At 42.4% G+C, this 24,968-nt stretch overlaps 1 pseudogene; it reads right to left on the bottom strand.

The window, feature by feature from the left end:
* Positions 1–3,146, bottom strand: part of LOC148019327 (uncharacterized) — a 50,677-nt pseudogene extending 47,531 nt beyond the window's left edge.
* Between the last annotated feature and the right edge of the window lie 21,822 nt (positions 3,147–24,968).

Raw genomic sequence — 24,968 nt, 5'->3', positions numbered from 1 at the left:
TGCTGTCGATGTAGATCAAGAATCCTCCGGATCTCCTGTCGGTGTGGCTGTGGGGTTCGAAACCCCCGGATCCTCGTGCGGCGTCGGGTACGCTGGTCCTCAGCCTACTGTAGTGTGAGCTCGGAGGTCTGGCTGGAGGCTGGTATAGTAGCTCTCACTCTGTCTGTTTGAAAGAACTGTGTAATAGTCGTCTGGGTGGGCCCCTCTCTGACTGGGACCCGCTGTGTGCTCTGCTCTCTGATGTGCCATGCCTCTCCCAGAAAACGGCCAAATGATCTCTGATCCATATCAGTCATACATCCCTGAAGTGAGCTGCTCAATGTGTATCTAGATCTCAACTCTGAGTATGCCGGGCATCTGAGAACAAAATGCTCCTCACTCTCCACCTCTGATCTGCGAAGGGGGCATATCCTCTCCTCCCGTGGGATGCCACTGGCTCTGCCACTCTCAATCATAAGCTGATGTGATGATACCCTGAGCTGTCCAATAAGAACTCTCAATCGATGTGGCATATAGATCTGCATATATCTCGGAATCTCTATGAATCCCTGCTCTGATATGCTCAAGAACTGTGTACAATAATGTGCCATCTTCGATGGCAGTGGCTGTGCAGGGCTGACCCATGTCCTCTGTATATAAATATGCCATATCTCCTGTCTGATGACTCTGTTCCTCTCAAAGAGAGAGAGGGTATAAGTGGGAGCCTGAGTATCATATAGAAGAGGTGAGAGTCTATCAATGTCCAGCCCATGTCTATCAAACCAAGCTCTAGTCTGTGCATACCATGATGTGGTATCCCCCGCTCGAGCCATCTCCTGAGATGCCATATATGCTCTATATGCAATGCGATCTCTATCCATATCCTGAAATCTGTGTAGGAAGCTGACTGTCTGAAATAATGCCTCGACTAGCATGGGCGGTGTGGCAAGCTCTGCTCGCACAATGTCATGTGGGACTGAGGCCTTGCTGCGAATCAATCTAGATATCATGATCACTTGAGGTCTCTCCATCAATGTCCATACATAATCGGCAAGGCCTGGCCCCCATATAGCTGCTCCATACATCAGTGCTGGAGTGACTAGAGTATCAAAGAGCCACCCCTTGGTGCGGGGCTCCTGGAAGTGTGCCTGATAACACTGTCGCTCCATAAGAGCCAATGCTGAGTATCCTCTAGTGAGGCAGTCACGAGCTGTCTGTGTCATCGAGAAAGTCCTTGAAGCTGTTGTAAAGGTGACTCCCAAATATACATATGATCCAGTGACCTTAATACTCCCTCCTGCTGCCATGAAAATACTCTGTCTGCATATCTGAGCTGATGTATGGAATATAAGAACCTTGGTTTTACCAAGGTTTACTGTCATGCCTCTCTGTATGCAAAAATCATCCAATGCTAATAAATGCTGCTGTAATCCCTGAGCTGAGTCTGAGACCAACACAATGTCATTTGCATATAGTAAGATATGAACTGTGGCTCCACTGAGATCTATACCTCCACCGGCTCGCTGTTGAATAAACTCTACTATCTCATCAATGTATAGCCCAAATAGAGTCAGTGAGAGTGGGCATCCTTGTTTCACACCAATGGTGCTCACAAGGGGATCTGATATACCTCTCGGACATATGACTCTGCCAGTAACCCACTCATATAGTGCATAAATACCCCACATCATGTGATCATCCACCCCCAGATCAAGTAGGCGTCTGAAAAGCCTCTCTCTCGGAACCATGTCAAAGGCTTTGCGGAAATCCACAAAGCAACAGTACAATCTCTGTTTCTTCACTCGTGTCTGGTCGATCAGACAATGGAGAGTGAAGATGTGGTCTATGGTAGAAAATGCCCGTCTGAACCCTGCCTGTCCGGGTGTGCGCATGCACTCTCTCTCTGCTAGCGTACTGAGCTCCTCCTCCATCACCGTGCCATAAAGTTTGGACAAAACTGGCCCAATCATGATGGTCTTATATGTGTTAGGATCCATAGGATCCCCTGACTTGTGGATAGGTACAATGGTATGCTCTGTCCACGAGTCAGGGAACCCCTCCGACAATGCACGGTTGAAGAGGTGAGCAATGAGTGGAGCCAATGTGTCTCTGCCATATATAATATGCTCTGCCTGAAGATCAAACTGGTCTCGAGCGTGGCCATACTGTAACCGTGAGATAGCATGTTTCACCATACTAGTGGTGAAAAAGGATGAAATACCCGGTCTTGGTGTACATGGTGTGGGTATCAGCGGCTGTGCGGGTACATGATATAAACTCTGTGTGTATCCATGCCATACTGCAGGGTCATGTATCGGTGTGGGTGAGCATGGTTCTCTGATCTGCCTCCATGCCTCTACACAATCTCTGCTCATAAGAAGGTGGTATATATCCCAATATCTCTCCTCCTCCCATTCCCGCTTTTTACGGCGGGTCAAGCGGTGCATGCGTCTCTGCGCCTGTCTGTGTGTGATCTCTCCTCTGGCCTCCAAATCGCGTAGCTGTCGACGTAGATCTCTGCACTCATCATCATACCACCTGTTCTGTGGCATGGTACCGGTCCGAGGGGGGTGCGTGTATGTGTGATGTGGAAAACTGAGTGTAGCAAAATCATGCAGAATGCGTGTGATATCAGTGGTCAGTGTATCAAGGGGTGCGTATGGATCAAGTGACATGATGTGCTCCTCCAGATGCTGTTAGTAAATATGTGAGAGCTTATGAGTGATGTGTATGGTAGTATGCATGTGGGGTATGATATCTGCAGGTGGTGATGGTAATGAGGTGAGGAGTGAGAACCTGAGAAAGGTGTGATCGGCACCGAGTGGAAGTCTCCCAAGGCCGAAGGACTCGATAGTATGCATCCCATCGATCGGTCCGAGCAAATAATCTACAGTACTCTCACCCCCCTCATGTGGGAAGCATATAAGACCTCCTGAATATGGCCATCGTACCATCCCATTATAAATAACGAAATGATGTCTACTACCAAGCTCAAGTAAATGTTCTCCATACCCTGTGGCGTCTGGCCCAGTATCTGCTGACTCCCTACTGATCCCCAACTCCTCAGGGTCTAATGCTCTCATGATCTCTGGCTGCTCCATATCAAAACTCTCACACTGTCAGCTCTGTGTGCGCCCGTTGAAGTTCCCCATAAGGAAGACCTCGCCCAAACTAGAATACAGAATAATGTCCTCTGAGAGCTCTGAATAAGGGGAGGGGGAATCTCTGGCCTGAATATCACCCTACGTAGTAGCATATCTGGACCCTCGTGGTGAAAAGTAGCATACTGCCATATAGATCCATCTCTCATCTGATATCTGCACTCTGATCCATATGTAAGTGGCCTCCTCATCTCGTCTCACTAACTGGATATGTCTTTGTATCCCCTGACGGAATAGAACTGCCACCCCTCCTGAGCCCCTAGATGTGCTCTGCCTAGTAGTAGCCCGGTATGCAGATACCCACTCAAATCCTATAATGCGTGGAAGCCCTCTCTCTGGGCTCTCATGTGTCTCTGTGAGGCATATAACATCATGGTCGGGTAAAATCTCCTCAAGTCTGTCCGGTCGTGACCATAGGGAGCCGTTGTAGTTCCAAACTGCCACACGTATCGGGGTTTTCTGTACAGTCCTCTGCCTCGTCTCATAGGCCGCGCCCCCTATTTGGTGGGCATCCATCTATAAAAATCCGGCCATCTCGATAGAAGGCCTTACGGCCTTCTCTACGTGCTTGGAGTATCTGTGGCATGCATGCTCGTCTGTGTGCAATCTGCATCTAAGTCAGGTCCTCATCCATGAAGATGGAAGCCCCAGTCATCCCTCGGAGCGAAATCTGCTTCCAAAAGAAAGCGGATCTGTCCTTCGGTGTGCTCATATGTAATATCAGAGCTCTGACCCTGGTAGTATCTCGTCCTGCACGCCATGCCTCAGTAAAGGGCATGCTCGTGTACCCTAGTCGGGTGCATAGCCCACGTGCGTCCTCCTTCGAAGAGGCCCCTTTGGGGAGCCCGGTAATACGTACGTTCAATCTGCGCGCGCTCCTGAGCCTCTCCTCCTCTAAGGTCTCCTGAAACCGGACTACCTCCTCCTTTTTATTTTCTTCTTGGACCTCCTTCTTAATGTTCTTCTTCACTACCTCAATCCACCTCTCCTTATTCCCTTCTAATTCTTCCTTCATGTTTGCTTTGATTTTTTCCTCCCATCCCTCTCTCGAAGCCTCAACTTCGGTTTTAATGCATACCTGGAGGTCCTCTCGGCATTCCTTCGTGATAGCCTCTCGGAGGTCCGCTTTGAAATCGGCGTCCTCTCTTGCCTCCCGTAGATGTGACACTTCCGTTTGTAGCTTGTCCAGGTCGAGAGAGAGAGAGAGAGAGAGAGAGAGAGAGAGAGAGAAGAAGAAGAAGAATAATAATAATAATAATAATAATAATAAGCAGAAGAGAGAGAGAGAGAGGGAGGGAGTGACAGAGAAAAAGGGAGAGAACCTTCCAAGAGGGTTCTCCTTCTCTTCCCCTCCTAATTAGAGAGTGGCCATACACATTTTCTCTTTTCTTGTTCCTTGGGCTCATACCCTAACCCGCAAGCCGATTTTCCCCAATTGCCCCTCTTCTCGAGCAAGGGCTTCCAAAGTCTTGTGTGAGTCGCCTCTAAAAGAGTTGAAGATCGATAATGGCCCCCAAGTGGAAAATGTCACACGGGGATGGCAATCCCACAACGAAAGCCTCGAGCGAAGACATCACTAGCCATCCAACTACGGTACCGTTCGTAAGTAATGTATTTCCAAATTGATTAATGTTTGCTTTGATACCCACATAAGGAGAATTAGACTCGTATTATGCCACACAAGAATAGGACGTTGAAAAGGATAAACTGCATTGCAAGTATTTGAAGGATTGAATTCCCCAAATGCATGTATCAAGAGAAGTTAATTGTATTTAGATGCTATGCGATGAATTCATAAACAACATATAAGGCTTCAAGAATTTTCAACTTCCCATGCTCGCAATAGTAGGTGCATTTTCATCACTTTGAAGGTATATGTTCCAACTTGCATGCCTGATGGATTGCATGGAAAGCACCTTAGTCTAGAAGAGAATCATTTTCAAAGCTCTAGACCCTTGCCCAAGCTCTCATTAATATCTCATGGTTGATAGATTGGGAATCTTGATGTTATGCTTAGCTAGTACAAAAAATAATCATAAATATTAAAGATTAAGATTCCTTGGGATCCGTCTGATAACTTTCAAGAATCGCGTGGTGGGGGGACTTGCTCAAGATGCTGCGTCGAACACATACAGAATGCACAAGGAGAAGCTTACTCAAGAGACAAGAAGAGAGATGGAGGCAAAAACGTTTTCTTGCTGGTTTCTTTTTCTTCTTCCACACACTTTACAATGTACATAAAGTATAGATAAGATGTCAGCTATCTGATCCTGTGTGCTGACATACACCAAGTCAATCTCACCTCCTAGTACCTTCTCTCTCACAAAGTGATAGTGTACCTCAATATGTTTTGTCCTAGCATGGAACACAGGGTTCCTAGCCAACTGTATACTGCTCATGTTGTCACAAAAAATGACAACTGGACCTTCCACCTGCACATCTAAATCAGCCAATAACTTTTCCAGCCATACTACCTCACATGCTGCAACAGCAACACCTCTATACTCAGCCTCTCTACTCGATAAAGCAACTGTAGATTGCTTTTTATTGCTCCAAGTAACTGTTGCACTACCAAGAGAGAACATGTATCCGCTGGTAGATCTTCTATCAGACATACTACTAGCCCAATCTGCATCTGTGTATCCAAACACCTGCACGTTTGTACCCGCCTTATAGAAAAGTCCATAATGTAATGTGGACTTCACATATCTCAATATGTGTCTGATTGCATCCAAATGTGGCTTTCTAGGTACTTGCATAAACTGACTCACAAGACCAACAACGTAGCTCAAGTCTGGCCTTGTAATGGTCATGTAGATCAAACTCCCCTCTATCCTCCTAAACATAGGAGGGTCTTCTATCCCATCTCCAACATCAGCACTCAACTTTACATTCTGCTCCAACGGGACTAAAAGTGGTTTGCATGCTGTCATACCATACTTGGACAACATATCCAAGCCATAATTTCTTTGGGACAGCCATATACCATCATCACATCTGATCACCTCAATGCCAAGGAAGTACCTTAGCTCACCTAAATCCTTCATCTCAAACTTTTTCTTCAAAAAGTCCTTGACTTCAGTAATCCCACTATCACTATCACCTGTAATAATCAAGTCATCCACATAGATGACTATGATGACCAAACCTGCATCTCCCTTTCTCACATAAAGTGAGTGATCAGCATCAGAAACATAAAAGGCAATATTGACAAGATACTGTCTAATCTTTTCAGATCATGTTCTAGGTGCTTGCTTAGCCCACAGAGCACCTTCTTCAACCTGCACACATACGTGGGATGCTCTAAATCTTCATAACCTGCTGGCTGATCCATATACACTTCTTCCTGCAAATCACTATGCAAGAAGGCATTCTTCACATGCATTTGCTGCAACCTCCAATCTTTGGCTTCTGCCAAAGCAATCACACATCTGACAGTTGCCATCCTAGCAACTGGATTGAAGGTTTCTTCATAATCTATGCCATATGTTTGGGCATAGCCTTTTGCAACCAGCCTAGCTTTGTACCTACTAATAGAACCATCTGCATTGTGCTTAATCTTATAAACCCACTTACATCCAATAGCTTTCTTTCCCTTCAGCAATGATACTAGATCCCAAGTCTTATGGGCCTCTAATGTAGCCATCTCCCTCCTCATCCATTGCTGCATCCCAATGAGCATGACCAACAGCCTCCTCAAAACATGTGGGCTCAACATCCTCAATCACTTTCACCATATAAGCATAATGGTGAGCTGCATAACCTTCAAAACCAAATCTGTTAATAGGGTATCTCACCCTGCTAGACCTGCATATCATTGGATCACTCAATGGAGTCTTTGCATTGACGCGTGCTCTCTCCACACCTGGAGTCCTCACTAAAGGAATGCCAAGCTCATCATCCAAGCTCTCTGAGCCACTGGAGTCTCCATCAAGAACTTCATTAATGCCATCTGACACTTTATTCTTTCCTTTGTCTTTACCTATAGTGCTACTAGATGCACATGAAGATGTAGAGCTACTCCTTATTCTCCTAGACCAAGGACTACCAGATGATGTCTCTGGTCCACTAAGAGTCCGTGATTCTTGCTTTTCAGCCTGCACATGAGTGTCATGATCATCATCATCATCCAATGCATCACTACTAGATGCATACCAACTGCTCATTTCATCAAAAATAACATCCCTGCTCACTCTGAACTTACATGTGACAGGGTTATAACAACGATACCCTTTTTGCTCTAAAGAGTATCCAATAAAGACACACTTTTCAGCCTTTGGATCCAGTTTCTTCCGCAACTCATCTGGCACATGAACATATGCAATACAGCCAAACACTTTCAAGTGTGAGACATCAGGCTTCTTACCTGTAAAACATTCTTTGGGGATCATACCATGAACTGCAGATGTGGGAGTTCTATTCATAATATAAACAACAATATGAATAGCCTCATACCAAAAATGCTTAGGCATATTCTTTTCATCCATCAAGGCACGTGCAAATTCTACAATATGCATGTTTTTCCTTTCTGCAACCCCATTTTGCTGTGGGGTATACCTGCATGTGAACTGTCTCTTTATCCCATGAGACCTCAAAAAATCACTGAACTCATTCGAGAGGTACTCTCCCCCTCCATTTGACCTCAAGCACTTTACTTTCAAGCCTATTTCTCTTTCAATTGCAGCCTTGAAAGTTCTAAAGTGCTCAAACGCTTCACTCTTTTCCTTCATAAAATATACTCACAGCTTTCTAGAGCAATAATCAGTGAATGTGACAAAGTATGAACTGCCTCCAAGAGATACATTTTGTGTAGGCCCCCAAATATTTGTATGTACAACATCAAGGATATTTCTTCTTACATCTCTGTCATGTGAAAAGGATTGTCTTGCCTACTTACCAAACTGACATGCTTCGCATACCTTATGAAATTTTGCAATTCTAAATATAGGAAAACCTGTAACCAACCCTTTGGACTGCATTAATTTCAGCCTTTGTACATTTTCATGTCCAATGCATTTGTGCCAAATATCAATATCTGCAACAATATCTTTTCCTTTAGCATACATAGCAACATTCATAGTAGGAATTCCAGCATCTAGAGTAAACATACGTCCAACTCTACTTCCCTTTGTAACTAACTTGCACTTGTCATTGAAGTCTTCTACAAAGCAGTCCTTTGCATTAAATCTGACTTGCAGCCCTTGCTTTACCATCTGACTGACTGACACCAAGTTCTTTGTAATAGATGGCACATGTAATACATCTGAAAGACTCTTTGTCTTACCATCATGCAAGGACAAGTGAATTTTTCCAATGTGTAAAATTGGGTGGCATGAATCATCACCCATCTACACATAACTTATATTTTGCAAATCTTGCATCTCTCCAAACCATTCTGCATGGCTGGTCATATGATTGGATGCACCTGAATCAACATACCAAACATCATCATGTGTTCCCTTTCCTGTAATAGCATTCAGCATATGCTGCATAACAAACAGACGTTCATTTTTGTCTTCATTCTGTCCTGAAGACGATGCATAGTTTCCTTGCTGCAACTTACCACTACGAATATCATCTTTCTTAGCATAACATTGGACTGCAATATGACCTGTTTTGTCACAGTAGTGACATAGAATACCAAAGTTGTTAGAACCTCTATTCTTCCATCCACCTCTTCCTCTAAAGCTCCCCCTATCTCTAAATTTTCCTCTGCCTCCAGAAACTTGCATTTCACCAAACTGTTGATTGAACCTGTTTTGTTGGTTATCGCTAGCTAGCACATCCCATACCACGGCCTCTTGAAGAGGATCTTCCATGTCCCCTTCCTGAACTCGAGTAGAAAACTTGGACCTGTTTACCACTTTTTTCAAATGTCTCACTCTGTATGTTGATCTCTTCAATGATCATAAGGGAGACCAACTCCTCAAAATCCGGAAATGGCTTTTTGACATATACGGAAGTTACACAAGATTTCCAAGCCTTTTCATTGTTAAGTCCACCCAAGGTAGACGACACCAAATCATCATCGTCGGGCATTGCATCAATCATTGCCAAGGCATCTGTAATGCTCCTTACCTTCAGTGCATACTCATTTATAGACATCTTTGTTGAGAAATAGACAAATGATGTATGCTCCAAGAGGAGCTGTCCTGAATCCCATATGCACAATGAGGAGAGTGGAACAACTCAAAACCTATAAAGCATTGTACTTGACTATGAAATGAATACAATATCATGATGCTTTGTACTTTTAGTTAAGTGTCTGTCATTGTCGATTCTACACAAGATTGTGTTTATGAGTCCAAGCTAATCTATCTTGGAACCTAATTCACTTGGGTAATAGTTTGTCTCTGCTTGTCCATGTCATTATGAACTTGATTTACATCTTTGATCCACCATAGCTTATGTCATGTCCTAGATCCACATCGTTCAACATGGTATCAGAGCCCAGTTGGGCATGGCACAGCTCATACTGTGAGTCTTCAGTGTCCCTTCACCTCTGGTGATCTCTAACCAGCCCACATTCAGCTCATATCTTTAGTTTCAACCTCAAATCTTAGTTGGACCTTGTGGCAGCCATAGCCAGAGACTACACCTACCCACCTTGGAGCACTTGGATCTCTCTCTACGGGCCATATCTTCAAGTGAATCCCTCCGGAATTATCTTCCCTTGCTCCAGACGCTTCAGCCTATCACATCGGACAGCAACATTAGCATCCACAGCAGGCAGCATTGCGCGATTTGTAGAAACGGTGCAGTCTAAAATTGCATGACGGTTCGTATAGCTGCACGCACAATACGCAGCGCAATCAACCCAACAACCATAGGATTTTTGTAGCCCATTAGATAAGCTTGATGGCCATGTAAAAATTTTTGAGAATGATCGAGTGTGTAATCCACACAGACCAAAAAATCAGGCTGCTACAAAAACCCTAATCCAGGAAGCCATATCTAGAAATTTGGAAAGCTTGGCAACCTTGTTTCTTTTCTCATTACCATCATTAACATTAATTTTAATCACTGAGGAATACTCTCTGAAGATCATTACTAGTTTGGAAGTGTCCAAGGAAGCTCAGAAGCCATCCACAAAGTTCCTGAGAGAAAGCAGATCAAGTACTGACTAGTATCCATTAACACTCAACTAGTGTCAATTTGACACTGATTCTCTTGTGTCTCTTGACACATTAAAATACAATCTTTTGCTGGTTAACTGAAGTTTAGCAACATGGCAGAGATTGAGCAAATAGCTAAATTCAACGGTGAAGGATTTCATGCCTGGAAGGAAAAGACCATGTATCACCTGATGCGAAAGGACTTATGGGACCTGTTTGAAGATGATGCAAATAACAAGAAGGAAGATGATGAAGACGGTTTGTTGAAGAAGACCAGTTCAAATCCAAAGAATGGAAGAAGATGAATAATAAGGCACTAGGCATCATTGCTTGGGGATTAAGTGATGATGTGTTACATCATATATCTGGCATTAGAAATGCTAGAACCGCCTGGGAGGAACTTGATAAAATGTTTGGTACTCAAGCAAAGAATTCAAAGGTAAAACTTCTCATGCAGTTTTATAAACTGGATATCAAAGACAGTGCTTGTATGACCATACACATTAATAAGTTTAAGAGTTTAAAAACTCAACTTGCATCTCTTAAAAAGAATATTGAGGAAGATCAAGCAATAGCCATACTGCTTGCAAGTGTAAACAAGGATCCATATGAAAATCTTGTGTCCACTTTGAGTAATGTTCCAAGCCTCACACTTAAAGATATTGAGCACTCACTACTCGATGAAGAAGGCAAAGTAAAAAACAAGAATGCAAAATACAATGTCTCATCATCTAGGGACAATCTTTTGTACACCAAAGGAGCTGCTGGACCTAAAGGAAGAGGTCGAGGATTCATCAACAACAACAACAAGGATCGGATTACATGTCACTATTGTGGTAAGACTGGCCATGTAGCCAGTGAATGTTTCCACAAGAAAAGAGCCCAACAATTGGAAAGTGATCATCACCAGAACCAATTCATGGAAGAAGAAGAAGAAGAACATGCTTCCGCTACCTTCAACAACTCTGACAGATTGTTTTGAAGAACTTTCATTGTATCTTTCATATGTCTTTCCCATAGTGGATCTTTCTTTTCCTTAGTGGATTTGATTTGATTTGTAAAACCCTTACCAAGATGTAAAGTCTCAAGCTTTAACTTGACTAGGCTGCCTATGAGCTAGTCTTCCGGGCCATGTTATCATGTAAGGGGGGCAAAATCCAGCAAGTGTAGGGACTCAACATTTGAGGGGGGATGTTGAGAAATAGACAAATGATGTATGCTCCAAGAGGAGCTATCCTGAATCCCATATGCACAGTGAGGAGAGTGGAACAACTCAAAACCTATAAAGCATTGTACTTGACTATGAAATGAATACAATATCATGATGCTTTGTACTTTCAGTTTAAGTGTCTGTCATTGTCTATTCTACACAAGATTGTGTTTATGAGTCCAAGCTAATCTATCTTGGAACCTAATTCACTTGTGTAATAGTTTGTCTCTACTTGTCCATGTCATTATGAACTTGGTTTACATCTTTGATCCACCATAGCTTGTGTCATCTCCTAGATCCACATCCTTCAACAATCTTCCCTTTCTTCAATGTATTCGAGTTGAATCTTTCGTGCCTTTGTATTTATGGAAAACATACTTTTAAGTATGGTCCAAGCTACATGTGAATTCTCTGCATTTCTAATATGTCCCAGTATATTATTGTCAATTACTGCAGACAACCAATACATGATCTTTTTGTCTTTTGCATTCCATTCCTTCCGTGTCTTTGTCTCTTCTGCAGTTGGAGGATCACTCATCTCCGGCTCCTTTTTTTCACCTGAAACAAACTCGTAGAGGCCTTTTCCAATAAGGAAGTTCGTGAAACGGAACTTCCATGAAAAGTATTTGTTCTTGTCAAGATTCTCAATGATGGGGTTTCCACTGTTCTCTGCCATTATCACAAAATTAATACCAAATAGCAAACAAATCTTCTACAACCCTCGATCTGTAGTGCACAGCAATACAATAGACAACCTTTTTCACAGTCTGCTCAACAATATATGAAATCTACAATCAGTTTGCAGATAAATCTTATGTTTATTCACTGGTAAACACCTTTGAACTTACAGATTTGAAATCTGTAACCTATGCACCTGTATACGGCAGACACAGCTGAAATTGCAGGATACCTCGAACTGCTATCCGCAACCTCGCAAGTCTAAAACGGGGCCCAAAATGACTTCGAATGGCCAAAATAGCAGCGGCTATGTCCGAAATGGATTTTCTGCAAAATACACAACGCTCTTCGCACACACCAAATCTCACTGCAATCTAAGATTTTTGCTCTGCCCTGATTCCGATGCCTAAACAGGCATTGTCCAAGAGAAGAAGTAGAGAATGGAAGAGCTTCTTACCCGTTGCTTGCTTGCTCGAATGAAAAGACCAAGTTTTGTTACCTCTTGGCCTAGCCTACACCTCTTGAATTATAGGCACAGCTCGAATGAGTGTGTCCTGAAGATCTGATGGGTGCATAGATTCGAGACGAGTAATCATTAGTGGGTTTAAACTAGCATAAAATTTTGACACCTGCTGTGTCATGTCCATCTGTGGCTTAAGAAGTGAGACGAATTTAAAGTAGCGTACGTCTAGAGTGAGTCCCAGCTATTTCAACTCGTAGAACTCATTCATTTTCTACGTGTGATATGTAGGTGGTAAGTATTTTCCTTGGACAGCTTTCTTCAGCTTCTCCCAGGTAACAGATCCTTCTGCAATCCCTTGATCTTTGCACCATTGTTTCCACCAAAGGCTAGCTTCGCCGGTGAGCTTCAGCTTGGCAAGCATAGCCTGGTTGGCGAGTGCAGTATCGACTACTTCAAAGTAATCCTCCGTGGATTCAATCCAAATTTTAGCATCTGCTTGGACAGACCTGCCTTTCCTATCAAATTCAGGCGGCTTAATCTGCTTGAGAAGAAACTTCTTCTCCTGGATTACAGCAGTACTTAATGTAGGAGGCAAACTGGGAATCTGTACCTAGGGTTGTGCCTGGATAACAGTTTTTTAACGTTATTACACGATAAACGTTATGATTTATATTTCATCTCCAATTCAGCTATCAACCAAGAATCCTAGCCACTTAACTTATTATCAATTCTCATCAACAAACAGACATTGATCAAAAGAAGTCTTATTGCATTTCTATGGATCTAGCCCTTTTGGAGTACAACATTTCCATATGTGATAGAGCAACTGTTTACATTTAGTTTGGGGAGAATAATGTTGTATTACATTTATCTACGGAAACTGGATAATAGTATGGTTTCGGGTCATGGATCTTCAGGAATCGGTAAGTCATCGGAAGATTGGGGTATCCTTTCCTTTGGAACCCATTCTTCTCATAGCGCCTCAACACCTTGATCCTGTTGACGGGGATTACATGGGTCACTTCCTCATATACATATGAGTTCAGCTCAACCCTCCGACCTCGAAAATGTAAAGTTGATTTTACGTGAGCCTCCATAAAAAAAAACAGCTTCACAATCTTCACGTCTTGCAATCACTTGATTCTCTTTAGGTTGGTTTGAAGGTATGCAAACCGGTGGGAAGCTATATAGTAGATTCCTTAGGCACCCGTCCATCTTCCTTCCACGTATGAAGGTGATGGATTATAAATATGCTCTATGATGTTCATCATCTCAGTCCTTTGTCGATAATCCGGGGAATGCATCGCAGTCATAAACATGACTCGGAACAGTAAGAACCTGTTCCATGCTTCATAATTCTGCAAGACAGCATCGAAAGTAAGAAAATGTTCGGAACAGCAACATTTGCTTTACTTCATCTTATTAGGATTTCTTAAAGACAAATCCTTCATTGGTTCACTCTGATACCAATTGTAATGTGTCCACCTGTAATGTTCAAGACACATCTTAGCAATCCATCGGAAAGGATGTCTAGAAAGCTTCGCCCCCGACACTCCCATGGAATGTCACGAGGTTTGCGATCTAGGACTTTCCACGTCTACTATGTAGCAAAAGTATTCTGGTCGTTGCCACTTAGGACTGACCTGAATCAGGGTTTTTCCTAATGGTTATTTCCTAAACGGCAACTAGCGTCGAACCCCAAGCGAACTACTTTACGCAAAAATGTCAGGGCCGAATAGGATTCTTGCTGCACTTGGTTCAAGGAGAATGGGAAACGAGAGGGATGCAAAGATCAACCTCTCTGCCATAAAGCATAGCCCCATTCCGTTCCCCTAAAACAATGTAAATCGGGATTATTATAACTTAGACTCTGGGTCAGAGCCCTCACTGTTTATGTCTTTGAAATGATCTTCTTGCTGTCCATCATGATTGAGAAAAGTTCCCGGCCAACCAGGACCACTCATCCATAGGACGGACCCATGGCCACATCCACCGCACTTTCCTCAGGTTGTTTTAGTTATCTAATTACCTACCATGTTTAGTTGGACATGCATCAATCAGCTTCCTTAATTAGCCCGTTAGGTACCAGTTCCTTCACGTAATCATAGCACTTGACATAGAAAAGTAATGTCAAACAAGTTCCTTTTCAATAGCTTATCATATTTATCTTTGGAATACATTTATAAAGTCCAGCCTATAGGCTTATCCATAATCCACCCGAAGGCTATCTAACAATCCACAGGGATTACGAATCCAAGATTTCACCCGTAGACTAGTATGCGGGCCTCGAGATCCAATCTCGAGTCACGTTGGCCTCTTGTGCAGGGCCCGGAAGGCGAGGGATTTATGGCCAAAGCCCCTTCTGGCACTCAAGCATCCTCCTGCTCCAAGTAGTGCTCAACGGAGAGACCTCTCGCGGCGGGTTCGGTCCACCTTCTCGGCGCGGTTAACAACCCCTTGGTTAGGGTCAAGTAGGCAGTCGGGGGTAACTAAGGCTGCCTCTCCCTTCAGGCCTTCAACATGAAGCATTAGATATCTTTTCATCCTTTAATTCTTTGAGCAAACAAAGCAAACAATGCTCTATACAATTGTTACAAGCACAATCATTTCTAGTGGTCGTTATTTGGCCAACTACTAAGGAGTGAATCCTTCTTTCTGAATGCATCTAGCACTCGATTCGGGATCAATTGTGACTTGGCAAGATCCCCAAGGGTTTGTTTGTTAACCCTTATATCCTTGGGTTAGGGCCGTACCCTAGTAACCCAACTTAACCAATACTTAAGTTCTTATTAGTAGTAAATATGTTATTCCAATTTACTGATTGGTCTTTTGCTTCCAAGCAATTATCTAATTCCCTTATCTTGGTCACTTTTCCTAAGACAGGTGCTATGTCAGGATGACTACTCATTCTCTTGCAAGAAAAACTTGTGTAAGAATCTACCACTCTCATTCCGAGGAATTGGCCATTCCCCTGTGATCAAATCACAAGATCATGCAATTCTGCAACTTGTTGCATAAGCATCACATCAAAATTCATGGGACTATTTACCCATCGAATGGCGTCTTCTAATCATGAAATCATGATTAGATAGAAAATAGGGTTAGGGTGTCTTCATAACAATCCGTTCCTGATTGCACTAGGCCGACATTGTCTATCCTCGGATTCCAAATTCAAATTGAGTTTCATCCTTTTAGCGAGCGATCCTTCAGGTAAAAACCCTAGATCGTTTCTCGCAAGTATGTCCTATTGTCCTTACATTCCAGGAATGTGGGCAAGTCTTTAGGGTATAAGAGTTTCAGCTTTGGCAATAAGAGCGATTAGGTCACGTCCTCAATGTGCTAAACCCTAGTTAGCTCTTTGGGATATGTTGCATTGATTTAACCCTTCCTAAGTGATTCCTTCGCGGTTTTAGGTGTCTAGGTTTAAACCAATTTACTTGTCTATTCTTGATTATATTTACGATACCATTTTCGTAACCACATGATTCACTGCCTACGAATTAGTAGATTTACAATCCCTAACTTTTCTGGTTAAGATCAAAGCATAAGTTAAGTTCTGGCATAATTCCTATTGATTCTTCTATAACATGCAATCAAGATTCATGCTACTAAGCTTTAGGGTTTTATGTTTGAACCATGCAGCCTTTTCTAACAATTACGCAGTTGAAATGAGATTTATGCCAATTGACTAGAGTTTAATCTACTTCATGCAGCTCAAGAACCATTTCCATGCCTTACAAATTCCTACGGATTATTAGCAACTTTCTCTAATGAATCATTGTGAAGAAGAGATGTCTAATAATGTGACATGCGATTTATACTTTCCATGCATAATCGAAGTGTACAACAATAAACTTAACTTTGTAAAGATGATCATTAGTTGATCTAATTTCGTTACTTTTCAATGCCTAAAAAAGCCACTTGCTAGTAATGCATAAAGATCTTATGCTCTTTCTTTCATTCGTTTATTTGAAAAAATAAAAATGATAGATTCTTTGATTGTAAGCTATTTCCTTTAATTTAGCCAAAGTATTTCAATCAAGAAAGTGCATCCCAATTTTTATAAATAATCCATGCACAATTGAAATATTACGACGTAAATCAAAAATGAGGAAGAAAGCCTGGACTTGTGGTGAAATATCCACATGGATGTTAGGAGATGATCCTCCTGCGGTTGCGCCTTGTGCCATTTTAGGAGCCATAAAGACTTCGACCTTCTTGCCTTGGCCGCAGACTTATGTTCTTGGCTCGTCTCCTTCGCACGCGAAACTCCCTTTGTGATTCGGCTTCCTTGACCGATTGCACTGGCTTTCGGAATCGGGCTTTAGAAGAATTTATAGGCTTCCTCCTTGAAGTGGGGATAATGGTTTTTAAAGGCTTGAGTGGGAAGGGTTTTTATAAAAAAAGAACGGGCTATGGTGGGATTTTAAAAGGGAATGCAAGGGGAAAAAGGGTGCTTAAAATTTTCTTGGGAAGGGCTTAAGAAAAACCACGGACGGACCACGGAAAAGGAACTTAAATGGAACATGGGGAATGGATTTGTGGAGATGCTAAAGTAAGGGTTTTGAAAAAAAAACCCGGCTATTATGTTTAAGGGAAAAAAAGATGCTTAAAACCCGGGGTTAAAACGAACTTTAAAGGGGAAACTTCACTAGGAAAGGGGGGTTAGGTGGAAATTGCAAGGGAATGGATGCTAAAATCTCGCGGGGGGGGTGTTGAGATATCGAGCTCCACTCGTGATATGCCAGGGTGACCGTTGTGCATTTATGTCACTGACGTGTCAATTGCAAATGCGGTTGGTACACCGCCCATGAATAATAGCTACATGATAGCTATCCTTATCTACTCTAGTTTGTGGCTCAGTTAGTATGCCACCTTAGTTAGTTGAGTTTGGTTTGAGACCCATATATAGGGTTCTTCTATTTCTTTGTGTGAGAGTTCTTTTGGCTTACACAACTAAGAAGAGAAAAACTATTTTTAGCCTCCATCTCTGTGTGTATTCCCCCATTGTGCAAGCAAGAAAGCTACAAGTGAGACTCCTTCCTTCTCTCCCACAATCTTGACATGGTATTAGAGCCTTGTTCGTGGTAAGGAGCTCAAGAAAGCAAGCCAAGCTCGCGGTGTTCTGGTAAGAGGAGCAGTGTTGCTTTCATTTTCTGTTTTGGGAGCAGATCTCTGCAAGTAGCACAGCCGGAAATTGCAAGAGTGCATTGTCTCAGGTTGAGACGCCCTTCGCGGTGAAGCAAGAGGGAAGTATATGCTGCGGGAGAAGGCTTTAGCCCTTGGCGACCCTGTTTTTTTTATTTGAGGCCATTTCGGGGCCTATTTTGGAGGCGGAAGTTTTCTGCACGCACTCAGGAAAAGACCCAGTTTTATGCTGTGTGACCACTATTCTACAAGTCGGTGAAAAGTTATTGTATAAATTGCATCGTATGCCTGTGCGCAGAGACATTGGGAGTTACAGAATCATCCTTGTTGCCTGTTGATGCAAAATCGTCACTAGGAAGTGACTGTGTGGTTAAATACCACTTTTGTCAGTTTTGCAGATTAGCCCTTGTGAGATTGAAGCTATGTTCTTTGCAGTGACAGAACTTTTTGCAGTATTCTGTAATGGCGTCTGATTCTCTCTCACAAATTGTCACTGAAAAGCTTGACAAGAACAACTTCCAAGCATGGAAGTTTAGAATGATGAATTTCCTTATGGGAAAAGGATATTGGGAGTTGTTGTAGGAAATGAAGAAGAACCAGTTCTTCCTGATGTTCCCAATCAACAGCAAATGCAGGCATTCAAAGCATGGCATGAGAGAGCCAGGAAAGTTATGTACTGGCTGTCTATCAGTATTTCAGACTCTATGATTGGATGCAAGTACGCCAAAGGAGGCATGGGATACTTTGTCAAAAATGTATAGCACAAATACGCAAGCCAGGAAAATGCAGCTCAAGCAAGAGTTGCATAATGTGCAAAGAGAAAGTATGAGCATCAATGACTACCACATGAAGGTGAAGAAGATTGCAGATGCACTTGCTTCCATTGGGTCGCCAGTGGAAGATGATGATTTAGTTTCTGTGACCTTGAATGGTCTAGGAAAGGATTATGCACAGTTTTGGACATCCATTTCAGTTCGTGAAAGATTTCCTGATTTTGAGGAGTTGATTGCTCTTCTAATTTCTGAGGAACAGAGAAATGGTGGTGCATCTTCTTCAGGAGGAACTTCAAAAGAAACTGTCTTCTACTCAAATGCTGGAAGAGGTAGAGGCAGAGATAGAGGAGGCCGTGGTAGAAATCAGAATATGCAGCAAACTCAAGAAAACCAGTCCTATGGAGGAGGATGTGGTAACTCTAGAGGCAGGGGGAGCCAAAGAGGTCGTGGTGGATGGCAAAGAGGCCAAAATGTAAACAGTAATGTTGAATGCTACTACTGTGGTAAAATGGGTCATATGGCTAAAGACTGCTATAAAAAGCAGAATGACATCATGAATGGAAAACTGCAACAAGGGAACTATGCATCTTCTAGTAGACAGGGTGATGACAGAAATGAGCATTTGTTTATGGTGCAGCACATGGACAATTCTGTGACAAGTGCAGAAGAAAGCAATGATGTATGGTATGTTGACTCAGGTGCATCAAACCACATGACAGGTCATGCAGAATGGATGGAGGATGCAAGGAAAATGGAAAAACCAGGATTTGTGGAGATTGGTGATGATACTGCACATCCTATTGTGCAGATTGGAAAAATTCCTTTGTCTATGCAGGATGGGAAAAAGAAATACCTGTCCGATGTATTTCATGTCCCGAATATCACCAAGAATCTAGTTTCTGTTGGTCAAATGGTTGAACAGGGCTTGCAGGTCAGATTTAATCCTCATGGATGCTTTGTTGAGGATATGAAAAATAAAGGTCGCTTGATAGCAAAAGGAAAGAAGAAGGGCAGAATGTTTACATTGGATGTAGACATGTCTGAATTGAGTGCAGCAATGTTTGCACATGGGACCGGTGTAGTTGCAGATATTGATATCTGGCATAAACGCATTGGTCATGTTAATGTACAGCGACTTAAATCAATGCAGGCCCAAAATATTGTTGCAGGATTGCCTAAATTCAAGGTTGCAGAAATGCATAAGGTATGTGAAGCCTGTCAGTTTGGAAAACAGGCAAGGAAACCATTTCCTAGACATGTTCAAGAGAGTAAGAAGCCACTGGAATTAATCCACTCTGATGTGTGGACTACTAAAGCTGCATCTCTTGGAGGCTGTCATTATTTTGTCAGTTTTATTGATGACTATAGCAGAAAAGTTTGGGTGTATTTTATAAAAAAGAAAAGTGAAGTTTTTGGGCATTTCAAAACTCTTAAAGCTATGGTTGAAAAAGAAACAGGCCTGCAAATAAAATGCCTAAGGTCAGATGGAGGGGAAGAGTACCTCTCAAATGAGTTTGCAAGGTTCTTGCAGGAGCATGGCATAAAGCAGAAATATTCATGCAGTCATACCCCACAGCAAAATGGAATTGCAGAAAGAAAAACAGGCATATTGGAGAGGTATCTCATACCATGCTCAATGAAAAAAACATGCCAAATTTTTATTGGGCTGAAGCAGTTGCTACAACAGTCTATATAATGAACAGGACTCCCACTGCAGTAATACATGGGATGACTCCAGAGGAGAGGTATACTTGTAGGAAACCAGATATTTCTCATTTGAAAATCTTTGGTTGCATTGCCTATGTACATGTGCCAGATGAGTTGAGATCCAAGTTGGATCCAAAAGCTGAGAAGTGCATATTTATCGGTTACTCTCTGCAGCAAAAAGGGTATAGATGCTATAACCCTTCTACTCGTAAGTTTACAGTGAACAGAGATGTTGTTTTTGATGAGATGAGTAGCTGGTATAAACCAGTAAATGTGATAGATGATGTAGATGCACAAAATGGTAATGCTGCACAGAATTCACAGCAGCAGTCACAAAATATTAGTGGACCTGGAGCGTCCTCTAGCAATGGTTCACATTCTTTGCCATGGACAGGCAGATTGAGATCAGGAGAATCTTCTCAAGGCAGTGCAAATAGTGGTATGCAGGTGTCACGAAAAGGAAAAGAGAAGGTAAATCAGCCCATGTTTGATGTGAATGCAGGTCACTCTTATGTGGATGGTGAATCCAGTGGCTCAGAACAGAGCATTGATGATGAGTTGGGTATTCCTTCTATTGTTACACCTAGAGTAAGGAAGACCAGGGATGTTTTGAGAGCACCTGGGAGTGAACCTACTTTGCGCAGGTCAACCAGAGTTAGGTATCCTGTGGATAGGCTGAAATATGATGGATTTACAGCCATCCACTATGCATATATGGTCAAAGTGATACAGGAACTTGAACCCACTTCTTTTGAGCAAGCCATGGGAAAAGAAAAATGGGAGAAAGCCATGGATGAAGAAATGGAGGCCTTGGAAGCAAATACTACATGGGAATTGATACCTTTGCCTAAAGGTAAGAATGTTATTGGCTGTAAGTGGGTTTATAAGGTGAAGCACAATCCAGATGGTTCTGTAAATAGATACAAGGCAAGATTAGTAGTCAAGGGGTATGCACAAACATATGGCATTGACTATGAAGAAACATTCAGTTCGGTTGCAAGGATAGCAACCGTAAGAGCAGTCATTGCTATGGCTGCATCAAAGGGATGGTCTTTACATCAGATGGATGTAAAGAATGCCTTCTTGCATGGTGATTTGCAAGAAGAGGTCTATATGGAGCAGCCACCAGGTTATGTGCATGCTGTTCATCCTGAGTTTGTTTGCAGGTTGAAGAAAGCTTTGTATGGCTTGAAGCAAGCACCTAGAGCATGGTCTGACAAGATAGAACAGTATCTTGTCACTATTGGCTTTCAGATTTCCAAGGCAGATTTCTCACTTTATGTGAGAAAAACAGAGAAAGGTATTATGCTACTTGTCATTTATGTTGATGATTTGATTATGACAGGTGACAGTGATGAAGATATCCTTCATGTGAAAATGCTATTGAAGCAGAAGTTTGAGATGAAGGATTTGGGAGAGCTGCGTTATTTCTTGGGCATTGAGGTGATTAGATCACCAAGTGGGATACAGCTCTTGCAGAGGCAGTATGGATTGGACATGCTGTCCAAATATGGGATGACAGGCTGTAAGCCTATTTCAGTTCCTTTGGAGCAGAATGTGAAGCTGAGCGCAGATGCAGGTGAGCTTTTGGAAGACCCTACTATGTACAGACGCATAGTAGGAAGCTTGATTTATATGACTATTACCAGGCCAGATTTGAGCTATGTTGTTGGATTGGTAAGTCAGTTTATGCAGGCTCCAAGGAAACCGCATTTGGATGCGGCTAGACGCATACTCAGGTATATGAAGTCCACATTGCAGTATGGACTATTTTATGAGACTGGGGTTCAAATACAGTTGCATGGATGCACTGATGCTGATTGGGCTAGTAGCATTTCTGATAGACGATCTACCAGTGGATATGTGTTCTCTTTTGGGAGTGCTGCAGTCACTTGGAGCAGCAAGAAACAGCCTACAGTTGCCTTGTCGAGCACAGAGGCTGAGTACAGGGGTGCAGCAAGGCCTGTTTGTGAGGTAGCTTGGTTGCATAAGCTACTTTATGACATGCATCAGCCTATAGATGGGCCAGTTGTCATTTATTGTGACAACATGAGCAGTATACACTTGGCAAATAACCCAGTCTATCATGCTAGAACAAAGCACATTGAGGTGCATTATCACTATGTGCAGGAGAGGGTTTTACTAGGTCTTATTGATCTAGTTTATGACAACACAGAGGATCAGGTAGCTGACATATTTACGAAGGCATTGGATGTAGAGAAGCTGCGCAAGTTCAGAGACCTGCTTGATGTGCAGGAATTCGGATTGAGCTCGAGGGGGAGTGTTGAGATATTGAGCTCCACTCGTGATATGCCAGGGTGACCGTTGTGCATTTATGTCACCGACGTGTCAGTTGCAGATGCGGTTGGTACACCGCCCATGAATAATAGCTACATGATAGCTATCCTTATCTACTCTAGTTTGTGGCTCAGTTAGTATGCCACCTTAGTTAGTTGAGTTTGGTTTGAGACCCATATATAGGGTTCTTCTATTTCTTTGTATGAAAGTTCTTTTGGCTTACACAACTAAGAAGAGAAAAACTATTTTTAGCCTCCACCTCTGTGTGTATTCCCCCATTGTGCAAGCAAGAAAGCTACAAGTGAGACTCCTTCCTTCTCTCCCACAATCTTGACAGAGGGGGGGGGGGGGTGTTTTTAAAACCCACTTGAAAAGGCTTGTCGAAGCCCACAAGAAGGGGACTTCCTAAGGGGGCTTTAGAAGCTTCCCAAGAAGCTTCTAAAGCTTTTGGGGGTATCGTGGAGACCCATATGGATGAAGAGTATGGCGGCCGAATCTTTGTAGCTGGCGACGTGGCGGCTTCATGAATCAGGCGCGGCAGCTGGCGTACTTCCTGATCGGATGTAGATGGCGGCGTCGCCTCCTTCTTATGACTACACATGGCGATGATACTCTCCCCTCACTCTCCCTCAACACGGCCTGTAGTTTATGGCCTTCCTTCTTCTTAGAATCCTCTCTCTCCCCAATCTGCAGCGTGATCGCCCTCCTCTTACTCCCCTCCCACAAGGTATTTATAGGTGAAGGAAGGGGGACCTCCCTCCCCACACGGCCTAGTGCATGACCACATTCCTTCCATGAGCTCCAGCAAGAAGCTTAGTCATCCATGCCATACCCCTCTCCTCCAGCACGGCCTTCGGCTAGAGGAAGAAGGGATAATTACAAAAAAAATTGCCATAAAATATATCATTATCCTTTTGACCTCCTCCCAAGAGGAGGTTCATACAAGGATATTCCGTTTCTTTTTCTTTGGTCGTTGTTTATGTCAATAGAGATTGTACAATTTCACTGTCCAAATATTTAATGCCGGCATTCCCTTGCATGAGTATCACGCAGTTTGGAAATATTTTCAATGGAAATATTACACAATGTCTGTCATTAAAGATGCTATGCAAGCTATACACATGAAAAATATGGAGTTATAGTCTATAGTTATGGACTTGGAGAAGGAGAATCGAAACATAAAGAGGAAGCTCACAAAAACTTTGGATATTGGGCCCAGTTTAAAAACCAAAGAAGCACGTGAGCGCATCTGATTAGTTAAACCAATGAACCAATTAACCAAAGGAATTGGACAATATCATAGACGGATATATGCTCACAATCTGCTACAATGAGAAATATGTTCCCTCACGCAAAGAATGATACTATTGCCAAATTTCTAAGTAGGGATATGATCAAAAATGTATTGGAAAATCGTAAATTCGGGGACATTGTAGATGGTGTCACAAGTGAACATCTTAGGGATGTGCGCAACTTGTTTACTGCTACAAATGCTTAGGGATTATGTGACAAGGTGGGAATGAGTTTTGAGTCATATAGTATACTCTATCAAAAATTGGATACAAGATTTATGAATATATATGCTTTGTATACAAGATATAGCCTATGTTAGAAGCTGATGCTACATGCAATAAGGTAGAATGAGTCCTCTCTGAAGTTGGATTGCAAGGTGGCCAAGTAGAAATAAAAAAGGATGATAAAAATTTGAGAAAGAGTGGAAATATCCCTTGTAAACCATGCTTTGGTGGACCCAAGTCTAGGAAGTTTATATCTCCACAACAATATACTTGTAAAACAACCACAGAAGTATGAAGCATGGAAAAAGTTGCACCTTGCTATTCAAGATTGGAGTAATGGGGGATGAACGAGGATTGCAAAGGAAAAAGTGTGGATACACCTAGATAGATTAGTAGCTCTCATACAAAAGTTGAGGTTTAGGGATGGTGATGCCAATACATTTAAAGAGAAAGTTGCTAAATTTCATAAGTCCATGGTGGAGGCATGGACTACAAATAGTATAACACACTACATAGTCAGTATTGTCACCATTCTAGAAAAATATCATCATTTTGAATTATTTTGTGTTTCTAATCTCTCTCCTTATGTTGCCAGCACATACTTGAAGCACATGGTCCATACTTTGCAGATTAAGGAAGTTTGGTAATATGATCAACTTAAGGCATGGAACAATCTCATTGGCAAGCTCGTTGTGCTTTTCAAAAGGCAACTAATCATGGAGGTGGCATCAATGATTCCAATTCTATGAGGCAATTATTACAATGGTGGTATAGGAGATTAGAGATAAGATACGGCAAAAAAGAAAAGAAGTTCAAAACCTCTCAAGTGGAATTTATAAGTAGGGAAATATATGAAGTGAGAAAAGCAAGATATGAAAACAACACAATTAAACAATGCCACACAAAATGGTTGGCAACC

The sequence above is a fragment of the Lygodium microphyllum genome, chromosome 20 (genome assembly GCF_053477565.2).
Source record: "Lygodium microphyllum isolate KBCC chromosome 20, Lygodium_microphyllum_v1.1.10, whole genome shotgun sequence".
In the NCBI taxonomy this organism is placed as follows: domain Eukaryota; kingdom Viridiplantae; phylum Streptophyta; class Polypodiopsida; order Schizaeales; family Lygodiaceae; genus Lygodium; species Lygodium microphyllum.
Note: the sequence above shows the minus strand (reverse complement) of the source record. Positions and strands in the feature narration are given on the sequence as shown.